Source organism: Megalopta genalis, chromosome 7, assembly GCF_051020955.1.
Source record: "Megalopta genalis isolate 19385.01 chromosome 7, iyMegGena1_principal, whole genome shotgun sequence".
Lineage (NCBI taxonomy): Eukaryota > Metazoa > Arthropoda > Insecta > Hymenoptera > Halictidae > Megalopta > Megalopta genalis.
Window position 1 is genome coordinate 19,267,650 of NC_135019.1, and position 18,786 is coordinate 19,286,435.

The following is an 18,786-nucleotide window of genomic DNA, read 5'->3' on the forward strand; positions in this document are numbered from 1 at the left end:
TAAATGGAACAGTAAGTTTTTTTACTTACATTCTGATAGAGTGTTTCGAGGCGAATACAATTAATTATTATGAAGGTCATTCAAGGTCATCCAAAGTGACACAGAAAAGCAAAGCTAAAATATAGTAAAATGGCAAATAATCACACAAATTTGTTCATAAATCTAATAAAAAAATAATGTCATCTATTTACTCTTGTGTGCAATTTTTATCGTCATAATGTAAAAGCTAAGATCAAGTCCAATGCAACGACCACAACACTACGATCATATGACATTTAGTACGAAAAGTCCAGAAATATTTACGACATTTCTAATCCTTCGCTGAAATGTATAAATCTCTGAATTTTTCTTCAAATTATTTTCTAAAACAGATAATTTAAAATTACCAATAATGTTTGAGGATACGGATAAGCGTACAATGTGATTGAATGTTTGTTTATCTTTTGTGACCCGTGTCACGTAATACACACAGGTGATACACAAGTATTCGAAAAGTACTCCGAGACAATTTATTTTCTCTTGCAGTTCACTTTGGGTGACCTTGAATAACCTTCATAATAATTCATTGTATTCGCCTCGAAACACTCTATCAGAATGTAAGTAAAAAAACTTACTGTTCCATTTAAAAAAAAAACAGAATTGACCTTCATATCTCCTTGACGCCTCCACCTACAGAAAAATTGGTAATACCAGATTATGAGCCCCCCTATACCAAGTAAGTTTGGTCCAATGCATTTTCTCCTATCTTCAAAAACAAGCGAGTTATTCAGGTGACCTGTTTAAAATGCCCCACCCTGTATATACAGACTTCGTCCTTCCTACCTACATCCCAACGTCTAAGGCAAGGGCCCGTTAGGATCGCCGTACTGATGAGAGTCCACTAGCGAGTCCCGGTCGAAGCATCTCCTCCTCACCTTTCCGCCAAACATCGACACATTAACCACCACCAAATTGGAGATCCCGACGACAAAAACAACAACGCAGTCTTCTGATTGCCCAACAGCACTACGTGGAGACAACACGACAACCGAGAGAGACATACAACAGGCACGGATCAACGCCAGGAGGATTGAAATAGACCGAGACTACGTAATCCCTCTCCTAGTGTGGCCATCGCCGTCGATCTGCGGAGACACTTGGCACCCTGGATTTTTGCGAGATCCTGGACCTACGACGACGTCAACAGATCGGCGGACGTCACGAGGACAACGCGTCACTTTACAAATAGGTCATGCTAGGACAGCAGCAACTACTCTCAGCACCCCGCCACGACGACTGCACCAGCGGAAAAAAAAACAAAAAAACGAACGAGCTTACAACCGTCCGAGAAACGCACTCGCGACAATGAAGAAGTACTGACGGACGAAGCTTGAGCATCAAAACGCGTGTCAAGTCGACTAGAACAACGTAGGCTCCTCCTTACGACCGCGTCGATGACTATAAAATCCAGCGAAAAAGAAAAAAACCAGAAAAAAAAACGAACGAGCTTACAATCGTCCGAGCAACGGGCTCACGACAACGAAGAAGCACTGGCTGACGAAGCTTAGTATCAAAACGCGTGTCAAGTCGACTAGAGCAACAAAGACTCCTCCTTACGACCGCGTCGATTTCTATAAGACCCAGCGGAAAAGAACAAAAAGAACAAAATAAAAAGAAAAAACGAACGAGCGGCACCCGATAAAAAAAAGATCCGGCAGCTTCAATAGAAATGCAGCACATCTTTATCGAGTGGGCCAACGGTTCCGAGCGTCCTCCTGGAATCTAACATCAAGCATGGGAAGGATCATCTAGATATCGTTATCCACTGGAAGGGGGGTATGTGGCGGCTACCTCCAGACCTGGCAACAGATGGCTCCTCTTCCCTCAAGTAACCGATCCGCCACAATTTGTACACAGTCTTCGTCCTGCTTACCGACAATTTAACCAAACATCGTCATATCAGCCGCCGCCAAAAGACATTTATTCTTATTTTTAACAAGTGTCATTGTAACATTTGCCGAATGTAACATATAAATTGAATAAATAACTCGTAAATGTATCTTTACGATATGAATAATAGTAAATTAAAAAATTTGTCATTTTGACGGATTTAGTAAATCTAATGTTAACAACTCAAACATATTTATTCGCGAAGTAGTCACTCACGCTCTTTACATCAGACCATGGGAAGGGGTTGAAAAATCGTGAGGACTAATTTGCGGCTCATCCTGTATATGTATAATATACAGGGTGTTCTACAATTATTTTAACAGCCGAAAATGAGGGGTAGCTGAGGTCAATTGAAGTAACTTTTTCCTTTGCGAAAATGCAATCTGCGGCTTTGTTTACGAGTTATTAATGGAAAACACTGACCAATGAGAGGTGACGGCGCGAAGTTCGAGAGCCCGCAGCACGAGGCTTTGACAGATGGTCGGGACGGACTCGAGCCGCGTTCGAAGTATTGAACAAATCACGAAGCGAGAACTATCCGGATTTTCTTTTTTACTACGTAACAGTGATATTTTTAAGAAAAACGCTGTTCACTTTAGAACGTCTATCACACGATGTTTACTTTAGAACGTCTGAAGAATATTTACTAATTTTTCGGACCCGATTTCGGACGCCATTTTGCATGACACCTTGAGTGTAACATATGAAATTTTTAAGAAAGGTGTACAGTGAAGATTAACAAAGTATGTAAACGATATTTTAATTTAAATAATTCCGTGTCCGAACACAGTTCAACGAATGATTCGCAAAGCTAATTTAATAAATAATAATCGTGTTAAAGGACGTAAGAATATGTTTGTTAGAGAAATATGAAGAATATGATCAATAAGATACTCACCCATTTAGTTGTAAAATCCACTTCATGCTTAAAAATTTCATATGTTGACCTTGACATAACCTTGACATGACCTTGACATAACCTTGACATGACCTTGACATGACCTTGGTATGAGCTTGACATGACCTTGACATGACCGTGACATGACCTTGACTTTTTTCAGGAGGAGGGGAATGCGTTACGCACACCGGTCAGGGTGTACGTTACCAGCCCTAGATGGTCTCGACCGGTAGTGTGGGAATCCCTGGTTAAAGGTGCAAGACCAGGTTTACCCATTAAACCCCTCCTCGGGCAACAGCTCTTAAGCAGCCACCCACCGCGGTGTTCCCTTCCGGGATTCCTGTACGGTGGGTGTCTGGCACTCGTATCACTCAAACCGTTTGACCAAGGCCACGGTTAGCCTGCAATTCATCCATGCGCTGTCTCATGGATCTGGGTCCGCCTGTTCCGTCTTTGGGCCTCATTATTCAAATCTTCCCTGCGCCTGGCAACTCTGGTGACGTAGTCGATGATGGCGGCCCTGGACCTTTCGTCCTTCAGTAGCGCCACCAGGTTGTCCAGGCGCATGGTCGCTCCGATGTCTCTGCCGGTGGCGTCCCTCTCGGCAGTAAAGTGCCCGCACACAAGGAACGCGTGCTCGGGGTCATCAGGCCCCAGCCCGCATTCCAGACACGAGTCACTACTCGATTTGCCCATCCTCGCCAGGTACTCGGCAAAACAGCTGTGCCCGGAGAGAAGCTGGGTCAGATGGAAATTTAGAACTTTAGGGCCCCACTGGATCCAATCGCTGATATTGGGAATCAGTCGATGGGTCCAGCGTCCATGCTTAGCAGCATCCCATCTAGCTTGCCACTGATCATGCGTGGCAAGCCTTTCCTCCATCTTGACCCGCCCAACCTCCGACACGTAGCCAACCGAGCCCCTGTCGAGGGTGGACAGCTTGCGGTAAATTCTAAGCCTTTCCTTCGCCACCAGCACCAGAGGCGGCAGACCCGCCAGAACGCAGACGGCATCGAGGGACACAGTTCTGTACGCCCTGGCTACACGAGCCAGAGTGCGCCCAAGCAGAGGCCGCATAGAGGACCACTGACTCAACCACCCTATAATAGAGTAGTCTCGCCCAGTAGCCCCCGCCCCGAATGTTGGGGAGGATTCTGGCCAGCAGGCCCGCGTATTTGGCTGCCTTCTCACAGCTTTGCCTGACATGCGCCCGAAAGCACTGATTCCTCTCGACCGCCAGTCCGAGGTAACGGACACACCTGCTACCTTGAAGGGACGCCGAGCCGAGAGCAAGCCGAATGGCCTCTGGTGCCCTCTTCCCCGTCAGGTGCAGGACCTCGGTCTTCTCCTCCGCCAGCTTTAGGTGATTCAGCCGGAACCACGTATGTAAACGAGCAAGCGTTTGCTCTGCTATCGAAACCACCCGGTCGGCGCTACGCGCACCGACAAGTAGGGCAACGTCGTTCGCAAAACCCAGTAAACTACAATGCCTGGGGAGAGGCATCTCGAGGAGACCATCATATTGGGCGTTCCAGAGCCAAGGGCCGAGTACCGAGCACTGAGGCACCCCGGCATAAACTGAGAACCGGTCAGAACTGAGAACCACTCTGGACATGACGTTGACATAACCTTGACATAACTTCATATTTCTCTCACAAACATATCCTTACGTCCTTTAACACGATTATTATTTATTAAATTAGCTTTGCGAATCATTCGTCGAACTGTGTTCGGACACGGAATTATTTAAATTAAAATATCATTTACGTACTTTGTTAATCTTCACTGTACACCTTGCTTAAAAATTTCACATGTTACACACGAGGTGTCATGCACACTAGAAAATTAAAACGGCCGTCACGGTTAAATTACTTATTATTTCGGGTCCGAAAAATTAGTAAATATTCTTCAGACGTTCTAAAGTAAAGGTGAACAGCTTTTTTCTTAAAAATATCACTGTTACGTAGTAAAAAAAAATCCGGAAAGTTCTCGCTTCGTGATTTGTTCAATACTTCGAACGCGGCTCGAGTCCGTCCCGACCATCTGTCAAAGCCTCGTGCAGCGGGCTCTCGAACTTCGCGCCGTCACCTCTCATTGGCCAGTGTTTTCCATTAATAACTCGTAAACAAAGCCGCAGATTGCATTTTCGCAAAGGAAAAAGTTACTTCAAATGACCTCAGCTACCCCTCATTTTCGGCTGTTAAAGTAATTGTGGAACACCCCATCGATAGCAACACTTTACACTAGGAGCTAATAATGCTGGTAAGAAACTACAACGATCTGTTTCAACGAGAGTTAGAACTGCGGAACTTCAAATGTACGTGAACACCCGCAACGACAGTTGATATTCAAATTCGTGCTTTTCCTTTTTTGAGCCATCTTTTATACAGATTTGGTGGCCGAAGTGCGCACCAATCAACGATTAGCATTTTTCACTATGATAAAGCATCTCGGTAATGAGTATTATTGGGGGGGAGGGGGGGGTTGGTTGAGCCGGCGGATCACGGATGGCCAAGTACGCTCAATCAACAACAATCTCAACACAATCTGAAAGGTTGCGATTCATCGCAAAGAATTGAAAATATAAAATATGTTGAATAAAATGTGTTGCTTTGATAAAATCAATTTCGAAAATTTTAACTATTCGTGTGTTTTGATTATCAGTTTGTATAACGTTATTATAGAAAACAAATACAGTAATTTCTCCGGAATTTGACGAACTTCGGTATTCTGGGGTTCGCGCATTTTCTCTCTAAGCCGATGCTAAGGTTCTACGGAGTCAGTGAACACGAGTGCCGCGGCTTCTTCGACTCGAATTCCCGGAATACAACTCATAATACAATGAGGTAACTTTTTTTAATTTTAACATTTTAACACTGATCTTTTATTTTATAGTTTGGACAGGTATTTCCAATGAAAATAAAAGCGAACACGATATAATTTCGATTACGTACATTTACTTATTTAATACTTCATGTGAAATTCATTTGATCTCATCGTTATTGTGATTACATAAATAAACTTATAAATTAGATATAAATAAAAATAAATCTACTATTCTATTCTATAAATATCTATATCTATCTACTATTCTATTCTATTCTATAAATCTACATATTGACATAGTGTATAATGGTAATAGTATTTTGAATGAAATTGTTGTCTTGCGTATTATCCTTGAAATTGTCGTAGCCAAAAGTGATGATTTTCCTCTATCTTTTAACAATTAAACTAAAAAAAGAAAAATTAATTTGTAAATAATTCATATTTTCAAATTGGTTGAAAAAAAAATTTTTACCGTTATATGAATAGGTATGTACTTACTTGTATTGTTGCTCATTCTTCATTTTTGTTTAAATTAACTGTAGAATCAGCCGGTACATTCTGATTCAAGTACATTCTTACTAAGCATATGCCGTGACGTCTTTTAAAGTCTAACAACCAGTCACGACTGGGTAAAAATTTCAAATACGAGGGCAAATTTTCTATCAATTCCCTCGCCTTTTTCAAAATAAGATTGTTGGTTAGGCGTTCGTCACGTGATCTTCTTTCTAAGATCCACGACAGTAATGCCGTATCTATTTGATCGTAGTTTAGCGTTGTTGTACTTGGTCGTATAAGTTCCCTCGTTGGTGCCATAATTCTCACAATTTATAGCAATACTGTTTCGACAATAGTTAGAACTGCGGAACTTCAAGACTACTCGCAACGACAGTTGATATCCAAATTGCTAGTTTTACTTTTTGAGCCATCTTTTATACAAATTTGGTGGCCGAAGCGAGCACCAATCAACGATTAGCATTTTTCGCTACGGTAAGATAGGGGGTGGGGGTTGCGCTGGCGGATCACGGATGACCAAGTGCGCTCTTTACCTGATCTTATACCTGCTTTTATTAGGCTATTGTCCCACGTTTTCGTGAAATCTTTATGAATAGAGCCATCGAGACAAATTAACATTTACTTCGATAATGGTTTTATTGCTTCATGAACATTACCGTTAGTACGCCGTAATAACGATTCGGACAATAGCGACGTGTCGATTCTTGTTTTCACAGGAAAACGACGCCTCGGATCCAGCCCTTGTTCTTCTTCGTCACATCTGCAATCCATTTGTTGTGCTATCGACGCTGAATTTCGAGAATCTCGTATCTAAACGGTGTCGTTCTTCCTTGCCGTTCGATTATTCTTACTCCAAGATCTCTTAAAATTGCAAGGTTGATCGAAAAATAGGGTAAACTGTTTCTTCACACTCTACGTCGAACGCGTAGGCACGTCGAATATCCGTCGGATAGAGGCATCTGTCCTCCGAATAGCATAACTTCACTGATACTTTCTTTCGAACGACGTACAGTAATGTCTCCCTAACTGACGCATAGATGGTCCACAGAATCGGACAATTCAGAAAGAGGAGATACGATTATTCGAGCGTTGTGGTTCGTTTTTATTTATCGTCGACAATTCGTAACTATAAAATATGATAATAATATTGTATTATATTATAATATTGTTATATATCATTATCTGTAATATAGTTATATTTAATTCGCACTGAGATCGCGCACAAGAATTGTCTTGATTGCTCTCGAAAACTCGTGGGTGCCATTGCATCCCTCCATCGGTGTTGATTACGCATAACTTCGACCCTGTCATATAGAGAGAAGCAAGCAGTGAAGAACATGGCGGTAAAACGTCGTTTACATGTTGCCGATGAACATTTTCTCGATTTACACGAAATGTAGATCGTTCTGACACTTCCATCGGGCCGTTTCTTCTTCAGAAATGTCTAGAGTAGAGTTTTCACGCTGAACGAAGAACTTTTCGTAACAATACAAAAATATTGCGAGGAAACTACACACGTCGATACTTTTTTAAACTTTGATATTAATTTATAGTTATTTAGGACCACAAACAATTAATAAATTGTACGCCACTATATTCGGAAAACTTCCCTCTATCTTTTTAGATAGATTAGAACTTTCTAACGTTTGTACTGTTCATGCAATAGCTCATTTTTCTCGAAGACTTTGAGTTTTTACAAAATCTCGTTTTTTTCGTAAACTTGGGGTGATGGAGCAATTCGGTTCCCGGGTTCTTGATTGAGGAGTGAAGCTCTACAAGAATTTCATAATGGCTATAGGAAATCAGAAGAAAGGGTTGCTTTTGTGGAACAGTGTAATTACTAACACCTCGTGAGTGAGAAAGCGATAGAGAGGGAGAGAGAGAGAGAGAGAGAGAGAGAGAGAGAGAGAGAGAGAGAAAGAAAATGAAATTCGGGTCGAACGAAACTACCTGATATTTTATGATAGGCAGTGGTCAATATACCGCTGTATATTATTATTATAACGGCAAGGAAGAACGACACCGTTTAGATACGAGATTCTCGAAATTCAGCGTCGATAGCACAACAAATGGATTGCAGATGTGACGAAGAAGAACAAGGGCTGGATCCGAGGCGTCGTTTTCCTGTGAAAACAAGAATCGACACGTCGCTATTGTCCGAATCGTTATTACGGCGTACTAACGGTAATGTTCATGAAGCAATAAAACCATTATCGAAGTAAATGTTAATTTGTCTCGATGGCTCTATTCATAAAGATTTCACGAAAACGTGGGACAATAGCCTAATAAAAGCAGGTATAAGATCAGGTAAAGAGCGCACTTGGTCATCCGTGATCCGCCAGCGCAACCCCCACCCCCTATCTTACCGTAGCGAAAAATGCTAATCGTTGATTGGTGCTCGCTTCGGCCACCAAATTTGTATAAAAGATGGCTCAAAAAGTAAAACTAGCAATTTGGATATCAACTGTCGTTGCGAGTAGTCTTGAAGTTCCGCAGTTCTAACTATTGTCGAAACAGTATTGCTATAAATTGTGAGAATTATGGCACCAACGAGGGAACTTATACGACCAAGTACAACAACGCTAAACTACGATCAAATAGATACGGCATTACTGTCGTGGATCTTAGAAAGAAGATCACGTGACGAACGCCTAACCAACAATCTTATTTTGAAAAAGGCGAGGGAATTGATAGAAAATTTGCCCTCGTATTTGAAATTTTTACCCAGTCGTGACTGGTTGTTAGACTTTAAAAGACGTCACGGCATATGCTTAGTAAGAATGTACTTGAATCAGAATGTACCGGCTGATTCTACAGTTAATTTAAACAAAAATGAAGAATGAGCAACAATACAAGTAAGTACATACCTATTCATATAACGGTAAAAATTTTTTTTTCAACCAATTTGAAAATATGAATTATTTACAAATTAATTTTTCTTTTTTTAGTTTAATTGTTAAAAGATAGAGGAAAATCATCACTTTTGGCTACGACAATTTCAAGGATAATACGCAAGACAACAATTTCATTCAAAATACTATTACCATTATACACTATGTCAATGTAGATTTATAGAATAGAATAGAATAGTAGATAGATATAGATATTTATAGAATAGAATAGTAGATTTATTTTTATTTATATCTAATTTATAAGTTTATTTATGTAATCACAATAACGATGAGATCAAATGAATTTCACATGAAGTATTAAATAAGTAAATGTACGTAATCGAAATTATATCGTGTTCGCTTTTATTTTCATTGGAAATACCTGTCCAAACTATAAAATAAAAGATCAGTGTTAAAATGTTAAAATTAAAAAAAGTTACCTCATTGTATTATGAGTTGTATTCCGGGAATTCGAGTCGAAGAAGCCGCGGCACTCGTGTTCACTGACTCCGTAGAACCTTAGCATCGGCTTAGAGAGAAAATGCGCGAACCCCAGAATACCGAAGTTCGTCAAATTCCGGAGAAATTACTGTATTTGTTTTCTATAATAACGTTATACAAACTGATAATCAAAACACACGAATAGTTAAAATTTTCGAAATTGATTTTATCAAAGCAACACATTTTATTCAACATATTTTATATTTTCAATTCTTTGCGATGAATCGCAACCTTTCAGATTGTGTTGAGATTGTTGTTGATTGAGCGTACTTGGCCATCCGTGATCCGCCGGCTCAACCAACCCCCCCCTCCCCCCCAATAATACTCATTACCGAGATGCTTTATCATAGTGAAAAATGCTAATCGTTGATTGGTGCGCACTTCGGCCACCAAATCTGTATAAAAGATGGCTCAAAAAAGGAAAAGCACGAATTTGAATATCAACTGTCGTTGCGGGTGTTCACGTACATTTGAAGTTCCGCAGTTCTAACTCTCGTTGAAACAGATCGTTGTAGTTTCTTACCAGCATTATTAGCTCCTAGTGTAAAGTGTTGCTATCGATGGGGTGTTCCACAATTACTTTAACAGCCGAAAATGAGGGGTAGCTGAGGTCATTTGAAGTAACTTTTTCCTTTGCGAAAATGCAATCTGCGGCTTTGTTTACGAGTTATTAATGGAAAACACTGGCCAATGAGAGGTGACGGCGCGAAGTTCGAGAGCCCGCTGCACGAGGCTTTGACAGATGGTCGGGACGGACTCGAGCCGCGTTCGAAGTATTGAACAAATCACGAAGCGAGAACTTTCCGGATTTTTTTTTACTACGTAACAGTGATATTTTTAAGAAAAAAGCTGTTCACCTTTACTTTAGAACGTCTGAAGAATATTTACTAATTTTTCGGACCCGAAATAATAAGTAATTTAACCGTGACGGCCGTTTTAATTTTCTAGTGTGCATGACACCTCGTGTGTAACATGTGAAATTTTTAAGCAAGGTGTACAGTGAAGATTAACAAAGTACGTAAATGATATTTTAATTTAAATAATTCCGTGTCCGAACACAGTTCGACGAATGATTCGCAAAGCTAATTTAATAAATAATAATCGTGTTAAAGGACGTAAGGATATGTTTGTGAGAGAAATATGAAGTTATGTCAAGGTTATGTCAAGGTCATGTCCTGAGTGGTTCTCAGTTCTGTCCGGTTCTCAGTTTATGCCGGGGTGCCTCAGGGCTCGGTACTCGGCCCTTGGCTCTGGAACGCCCAATATGATGGTCTCCTCGAGATGCCTCTCCCCAGGCATTGTAGTTTACTGGGTTTTGCGAACGACGTTGCCCTACTTGTCGGTGCGCGTAGCGCCGACCGGGTGGTTTCGATAGCAGAGCAAACGCTTGCTCGTTTACATACGTGGTTCCGGCTGAATCACCTAAAGCTGGCGGAGGAGAAGACCGAGGTCCTGCACCTGACGGGGAAGAGGGCACCAGAGGCCATTCGGCTTGCTCTCGGCTCGGCGTCCCTTCAAGGTAGCAGGTGTGTCCGTTACCTCGGACTGGCGGTCGAGAGGAATCAGTGCTTTCGGGCGCATGTCAGGCAAAGCTGCGAGAAGGCAGCCAAATACGCGGGCCTGCTGGCCAGAATCCTCTCCAACATTCGGGGCGGGGGCTACTGGGCGAGACTACTCTATTATAGGGTGGTTGAGTCAGTGGTCCTCTATGCGGCCTCTGCTTGGGCGCACTCTGGCTCGTGTAGCCAGGGCGTACAGAACTGTGTCCCTCGATGCCGTCTGCGTTCTGGCGGGTGTGCCGCCTCTGGTGCTGGTGGCGAAGGAAAGGCTTAGAATTTACCGCAGGCTGTCCACCCTCGACAGGGGCTCGGTTGGCTACGTGTCGGAGGTTGGGCGGGTCAAGATGGAGGAAAGGCTTGCCACGCATGATCAGTGGCAAGCTAGATGGGATGCTGCTAAGCATGGACGCTGGACCCATCGACTGATTCCCAATATCAGCGATTGGATCCAGTGGGGCCCTAAAGTTCTAAATTTCCATCTGACCCAGCTTCTCTCCGGGCACAGCTGTTTTGCCGAGTACCTGGCGAGGATGGGCAAATCGAGTAGTGACTCGTGTCTGGAATGCGGGCTGGGGCCTGATGACCCCGAGCACGCGTTCCTTGTGTGCGGGCACTTTACTGCCGAGAGGGACGCCACCGGCAGAGACATCGGAGCGACCATGCGCCTGGACAACCTGGTGGCGCTACTGAAGGACGAAAGGTCCAGGGCCGCCATCATCGACTACGTCACCAGAGTTGCCAGGCGCAGGGAAGATTTGAATAATGAGGCCCAAAGACGGAACAGGCGGACCCAGATCCATGAGACAGCGCATGGATGAATTGCAGGCTAACCGTGGCCTTGGTCAAACGGTTTGAGTGATACGAGTGCCAGACACCCACCGTACAGGAATCCCGGAAGGGAACACCGCGGTGGGTGGCTGCTTAAGAGCTGTTGCCCGAGGAGGGGTTTAATGGGTAAACCTGGTCTTGCACCTTTAACCAGGGATTCCCACACTACCGGTCGAGACCATCTAGGGCTGGTAACGTACCACCCTGACCGGTGTGCGTAACGCATTCCCCTCCTCCTGAAAAAAGTCAAGGTCATGTCACGGTCATGTCAAGGTCATGTCAAGGTTATGTCAAGGTCAACATATGAAATTTTTAAGCATGAAGTGGATTTTACAACTAAATGGGTGAGTATCTTATTGATCATATTCTTCATATTTCTCTAACAAACATATTCTTACGCCCTTTAACACGATTATTATTTATTAAATTAGCTTTGCGAATCATTCGTTGAACTGTGTTCGGACACGGAATTATTTAAATTAAAATATCGTTTACATACTTTGTTAATCTTCACTGTACACCTTTCTTAAAAATTTCATATGTTACACTCAAGGTGTCATGCAAAATGGGGTCCGAAATCGGGTCCGAAAAATTAGTAAATATTCTTCAGATGTTCTAAAGTAAACATCGTGTGATTGACGTTCTAAAGTGAACAGCGTTTTTCTTAAAAATATCACTGTTACGTAGTAAAAAAAAAATCCGGATAGTTCTCGCTTCGTGATTTGTTCAATACTTCGAACGCGGCTCGAGTCCGTCCCGACCATCTGTCAAAGCCTCGTGCTGCGGGCTCTCGAACTTCGCGCCGTCACCTCTCATTGGCCAGTGTTTTCCATTAATAACTCGTAAACAAAGTCGCAGATTGCATTTTCGCAAAGGAAAAAGTTACTTCAATTGACCTCAGCTACCCCTCATTTTCGGCTGTTAAAATAATTGTGGAACACCCTGTATATTATAATATATATTTAAAATATTTTTTATTCTAGTAAAATTATATTTTATTCTCGCTAAGAAAAAAGTTACTTCAGATGACCTCAGGAATCGCCCCTTTCCGGGTATTAATATAATTATGAGACACAATATGTAATGTATATTATATGTAATATATATCTGTCTGATCGTAGAGTTTAGAATTGTAATGTTCGCCCGGTAGACGTCCCACGCTGCTGTGCGGTACTCCCTGCTTATGCGTTGCCTTGCGTAACGACTTTTCCTAACTATGCTGGTTCCGATTTCCTTAAAGTGAAAATAAATGCCGAAGTGTTATATTATCACCATATTATTGTCCTAAGTATGCTTATCAGATAAACATTAAGTTACTCAAATTATTTCTTGATCGTAAAAAACATTCATGAGAAAAATCTGCGAGAACTTTTTCGTTGCAACTTATGCTGGTCTGCCGTCTTATAATTACCAGTAGTTTTATTATATCGCCTAAGGAAGGCCATTCGAGTGCAAAGGATTACAATCACTCGAAGACGAAATCTTCGCAAGTCGGAAGATCCCCCAACGTGAACACGTTATCACCGACAACTCGGTACGCTTAAGACGACGTGGGATTGGAGAGGTTTGCACTCACTGTCATGGATAACCAACTTTTTTTAGGTACTTCGCTGCGCATATTAGTCACGGTTTCTACAGAATTTTTCACGTGATAGATCGCGATTAATGCGCGACGTATGCGTCGTTCTCGAGATCGTTGAAGATGCACGAGCAGTCTAACGGTGTCATTGGATTAATTCGAATCTCGCGATACTACGAGATGTTTTAAACTGGTGCTTGCTTCCATCGAAATCGGAGATTATCGCTTTGTTAATGACTGGATATATAATACTTATATTTTAATGCTTTAATTCTGTCGCGCAAGCTGTTGCTCGCAAAGCTATCCAAGCGACATGTGTGCAAGTGTGTCATATATTTGTTCAAGTAACAATTTAGTTTACAAAACATGTAGATTACAAGAAATATTAAGATAATAGAGTTAAATGCCCCACCCTAGCTATATGATTCAAAGACGATCCTAAATCACCTACTTTAATAATTGGTGCATACGCTATTGTATAATTGTATTATTGTCAATAGACACTGGATCTTTATATTATTATTTTAAGCTTATTATTTAAAGCTTATAATTTTTTTTCCATAATTAACAATATGTGCTGCGAGTAGAAACAGTTATTAATGTACTGCTCGAATTTGGAAATCTTTCTAACGAATTGTCCCAGTTTTTAGTCCGCAGCAATTACTAGATTTCTTAAACAAAATTTTTATTAATTATGTATGCAACAAAATCCACTGAAATATTATTATCTTTCAGTCTGAAGAACAGATGGATATTTTCATACTATGTTGCAAGAAAGCAGCTCGCACCATTTTACTTGCCGCATCTCGTACACTTCGCTGTTTATTATAAGCGCAATATACAAATACACGTGAAATCATAGTCTGTCCAATTGCATTACAAGCATGCAACACAAGCATGCAAACAGCAGAAGATTCCCAGCAAACAGCAATGTATCGTTCTTTTCGATGTCGTCCAAGAGTTCTAGGCTCGTTGGAGTATACAGTAGATCGAGTTTATCTCGCAGGTATCACGGCGACTCAGCGATTTTCGCGCGCGTACACGGCGCAGCAAATCAGCGCAAAACGCTTAATTAACGCTGGATCGAGTTCTTTTCACTTCTGTTTCTTTTTTTCCCCCGTGGGTTAAGTAACCGGAGATTTTTCTTTACGCTCGCGACCGGAGAAAGGTGCGGTGATTTTATCTTTGCGCTGGGCATGCGATATCCAGTGCCGCTCGAGATCGATTTGCATACGCTTCCACGGTGAACTAGGAAAGGCGCGTACTTAATTAACGTGTCCCACTCGTACGGCAGCAGATTTATACGAGATCGTAACCGTTCGATCCGGGGAGTCATCATCTCGTTAAGGAACTTTAAGGATTCCCAGCGTCTCGAAAACGCCGCCTGCAATGCGGAAGTCGTGGCTCGCGAGCTACGACGACGGTCCCGCGTGCTTGAACCGCTAAATCTCCGCAAAAATTCCGCGTCTGGCCTCCGTCTGTTGGCGATTGAAATCGCCAATTAATTCTGCGCCTTCTGCTAACTGGGCTGCGATCTTTATGCAAATATTATTACAGGCGAGTGTAACGTCATCGTTCGGACACCTTTTAAACGCTTAGCTATTGCGACCTCTTTGACTCACCAAACTGTGTCGCAAAATGATGACGAGTGTATCTCTTAATCCAGATATTATATTAGGACTACCGGAAAGTTCCGAAATAAACCGGAATAAACATTTACGATATTGTCGATCATGAAATATAAGTCGTCTATAGATATCCTCCGCGATTCTAAACTGACGTACAGTCGCTGTACAGTCGTGGTCGCATGGTATTCGAATTGGCGTCATTCTGTGCACTGTCGCACGCTGAAATATTCGGACCTTTAACACCAGATTTACAGATATTGATTATATTAGGTCTACCGGAAAGTTCTGTTCGTTTTTGAATTGAAATATAACACAATTTTCATACATTTAATAATATTTATTGTAGAATATACTTTCCATCGTTACTTATGACTTCTTGCCAGCGTGATGGCAACTTGTAAATGCCATTTTTAAAAAATAATTTATTTTTAGAGGCGAAGAACTCAACCAGTGCTTGGTTGACATCAGCTTCAGTTTTGAATTTTTTTCCTGTAAAAAGTTTTGCAAAGAGAGAAACAAGTGATAATCGGAGGGTGCTAGGTCTGGTGAGTATGGTGGATGTGACAGAATTTCCCAGCCTAGCTCTGCGATTTTCTGACGAGTCGCCAAAGCAACATGTGGTCTGGCATTATTATCGGTAGCCATGTTTTCACGATCGCGTCTCACTTAATAATGACATGAGACATCTTTGTTTCGGTTTATTTAGAAGAGTACATGCGTGTAAATGCAATGATAAAGAGAGATAGTCATATATGTCTCAAATCAACATGTGCGTATGGATTGAAACTTGAAGTGACACTATCGGACAGAACATGCCGGTAGACCTAATATATAACTATTTATATGTTTTTGTTTGTTAAAATTTACGATTATTAAATATTGTTAAACTTATTAAATATTATTGAATTTGTTAAATATTATTAAATTTATGATTATTATTTACGATTGTTGAAATTCACTAAAGTTGTAATTTGAACAGCAATTCTTACGCGTGACGAGTATACTCGTTATAACACAGAATGTTGTCATTTTTCGCGACGTCAAAAACAGCTAACTGGTTAGTACCGAATAATTTTTTTTAACATGCTAAATAATGTGATTTTTTTAATATTACATTTACTAGGTGATTAGACAATGAATAAACAAGCTTTTGCAAACATTGCGATTGGTTGGAATGACAAAAAACAATGAATCAACATTTTTTTAAACAAGTGATGTTCTTTTTTGGCTACAAGCATTGAAAGATGTAAAATTCTTCAGATTCCAGTAATGTTATTACTAATTGTCGTCAATAATTATTAATATTACAAGTGGACTAGCAAAAAAATAGTAAAACATAAGAACAGGAAAATACATAATAATAAGTGAATGAACAGGGATGTATGCGTTTAGAGCAAAATGTTGAGTGTATATGTAGTTCCATAGGATTATAGAAATTCTGGAGATCTTAGATTTTTCATTGATACAAAAGCACGAAGAGCTTATCTTTTTGTTGATGTTTTATTGATTTCTAAGCCTTCATTCATTTAATCGAGCTATAATTTGTTGAAAATACTGCTTTCACCTTGCGTGCAATAGTCGAAAACGAAAGTTTTTGACAACCTAATTGTTTATTAGCAAACTGTTATTATATTACTGATAACTTCATTTTAGCCTTGCGACCATAAAATTTGGGCTCTATCCTATTAGACATAATTATCTCGTCTCACACTTCCTTTTCTTCCATTCTTCCTTTCTCACTTTCTCCAATTAAAATCTAACACCTAAAGCCTGTTATTATTATATGGTATTATTAGCAAATTTGTAAAAAATAGGCATCGAATCAAAATTTATTTACCTTAACGTGCATCAAAGAAGATAAAGTAAGTAAGTACAACATAAGACAATCTTTTATTTATTATTTTTTTTTTTAAACTACAGAGGAAACAAAATGTTATGTGGACAAAAGTTTACGATCAGTACAAATGTTGGAAGAAAATTTCCGATCATTGAGTTATTGATATTTTGTTACATTACCACGAGCTTGACCTTGCTAAGTTTTCACAATTCCTAGGCGAAATCTCTTTTGACGACAATTTTATCGCATGTGTCGAAGTTCCTCTTTAGTTATTGGTTTTTCTCGTGAATCTATTTTTTTTATTTTGCCCACACGTTCTCGATTGGATTCAAATCGGGACTGTTTGCAGGCAACTTGAACGTTTTAATATGATTTTGCTCTAAATAAACTTTCACTAATTTGCTGCGGTGACAGCTAGCGTTGCCATCTTGGAAAATAAAATCTGAAGAAAATCTCCGAATCACTCCTCTATACTTGGAATTAAGAAATCTAAAATATTAATATATGTTTCTGCGTTCACGTTCTAGTATACAATGCATAGTTTTCCCTCTCCCTTTTTCATCATGCAACTTCATATCATATAAGATTAAGGATATTTTTGTTTATAATTCATGCAATTTTTATTAAATTTTTCGTTAGATCTCCGCCAAACAAATTTTCCTTCGTCATCCCCTGCTCCAAGACAAACACGAAACTCGTCGCTAAATATTACTTTTCACCAGTTCTCCACAGTCCAATTTGCGTGTTCCTTACACCACTGTAATCCTTTCTTCTTATGTTCCTTTGTGAGTAAAGGTTTTGTGCTTGCCTTCCGAAATGAGAAGCCCATTTCATTTAATCGATTTCTGACAGTACGGCCACAGACAGTTCAAGGTCCACTGTTCATTTACTTGTTTTGATATTGCTCGCCTCATATTGTTAACAATTGCACGCAATTTTCTATCGTCTTTTCTACTTGTTGCACGAAGACGATCACTTTTCTTACGGTTAGATTACACTGCCTGTTTCATTCTACTTCTTTTTTATAGCACTTATCGTATTCTGACTACATCCTATAATTTCTGCGACTTTTCTTTGACTATTACCTGACTCGAGAAGTTCGATTACTATTAACTTTTTAAATCGTTCGAATACAATTAACACGATGGCATATTGTACGCGTCCGTCTTACTTATTCACTGACCGAAATGTTTTGTATTTCTGATATCTCAGCGGTAAAAGCGTCCGTTTACATTTTCGCAGGCACGAGTTGTATTTACGCTTGCTTCTTCCGCTTGACATTCATAGAACTATTGGGTTAACAACTAAGTAATTGCCGATTTCAGTTATAGATGTCTCCCACTCCCATTTTTATGATATCCGTAAATGTTATATTATAAAATTATTATTATTATTATTATTATGTTATTTTTTATGATCCGTGAATGTTAGCAACTGGACAAATTGAATGCAGCGGTCAAGGAAAAGCGACCAGAATTGGTCAATCGTAAAGGTGTCATTTTCCACGAGGACAATGCTAGGCCGCACACGTCTTTGTCCACTCGGCAAAAATTGATGGATATTGGTTGGGAATTGATGTTACACCCACCATATAGCCCTGATCTCGCGCCATCGGATTACCACTTATTTCGATCCCTGGACAACTCCCTTCGTGGTAAAACTTTTAATGATGATGACACTGTAAAATCTCACTTAACTCAGTTTTTGGCCGAAAAGGATCAGACTTTCTACGAGCGTGGAATTTTCAGGTTGTCAGAGAGATGGCAAAAGGTCATCGAACAAAATGGAAAATACATT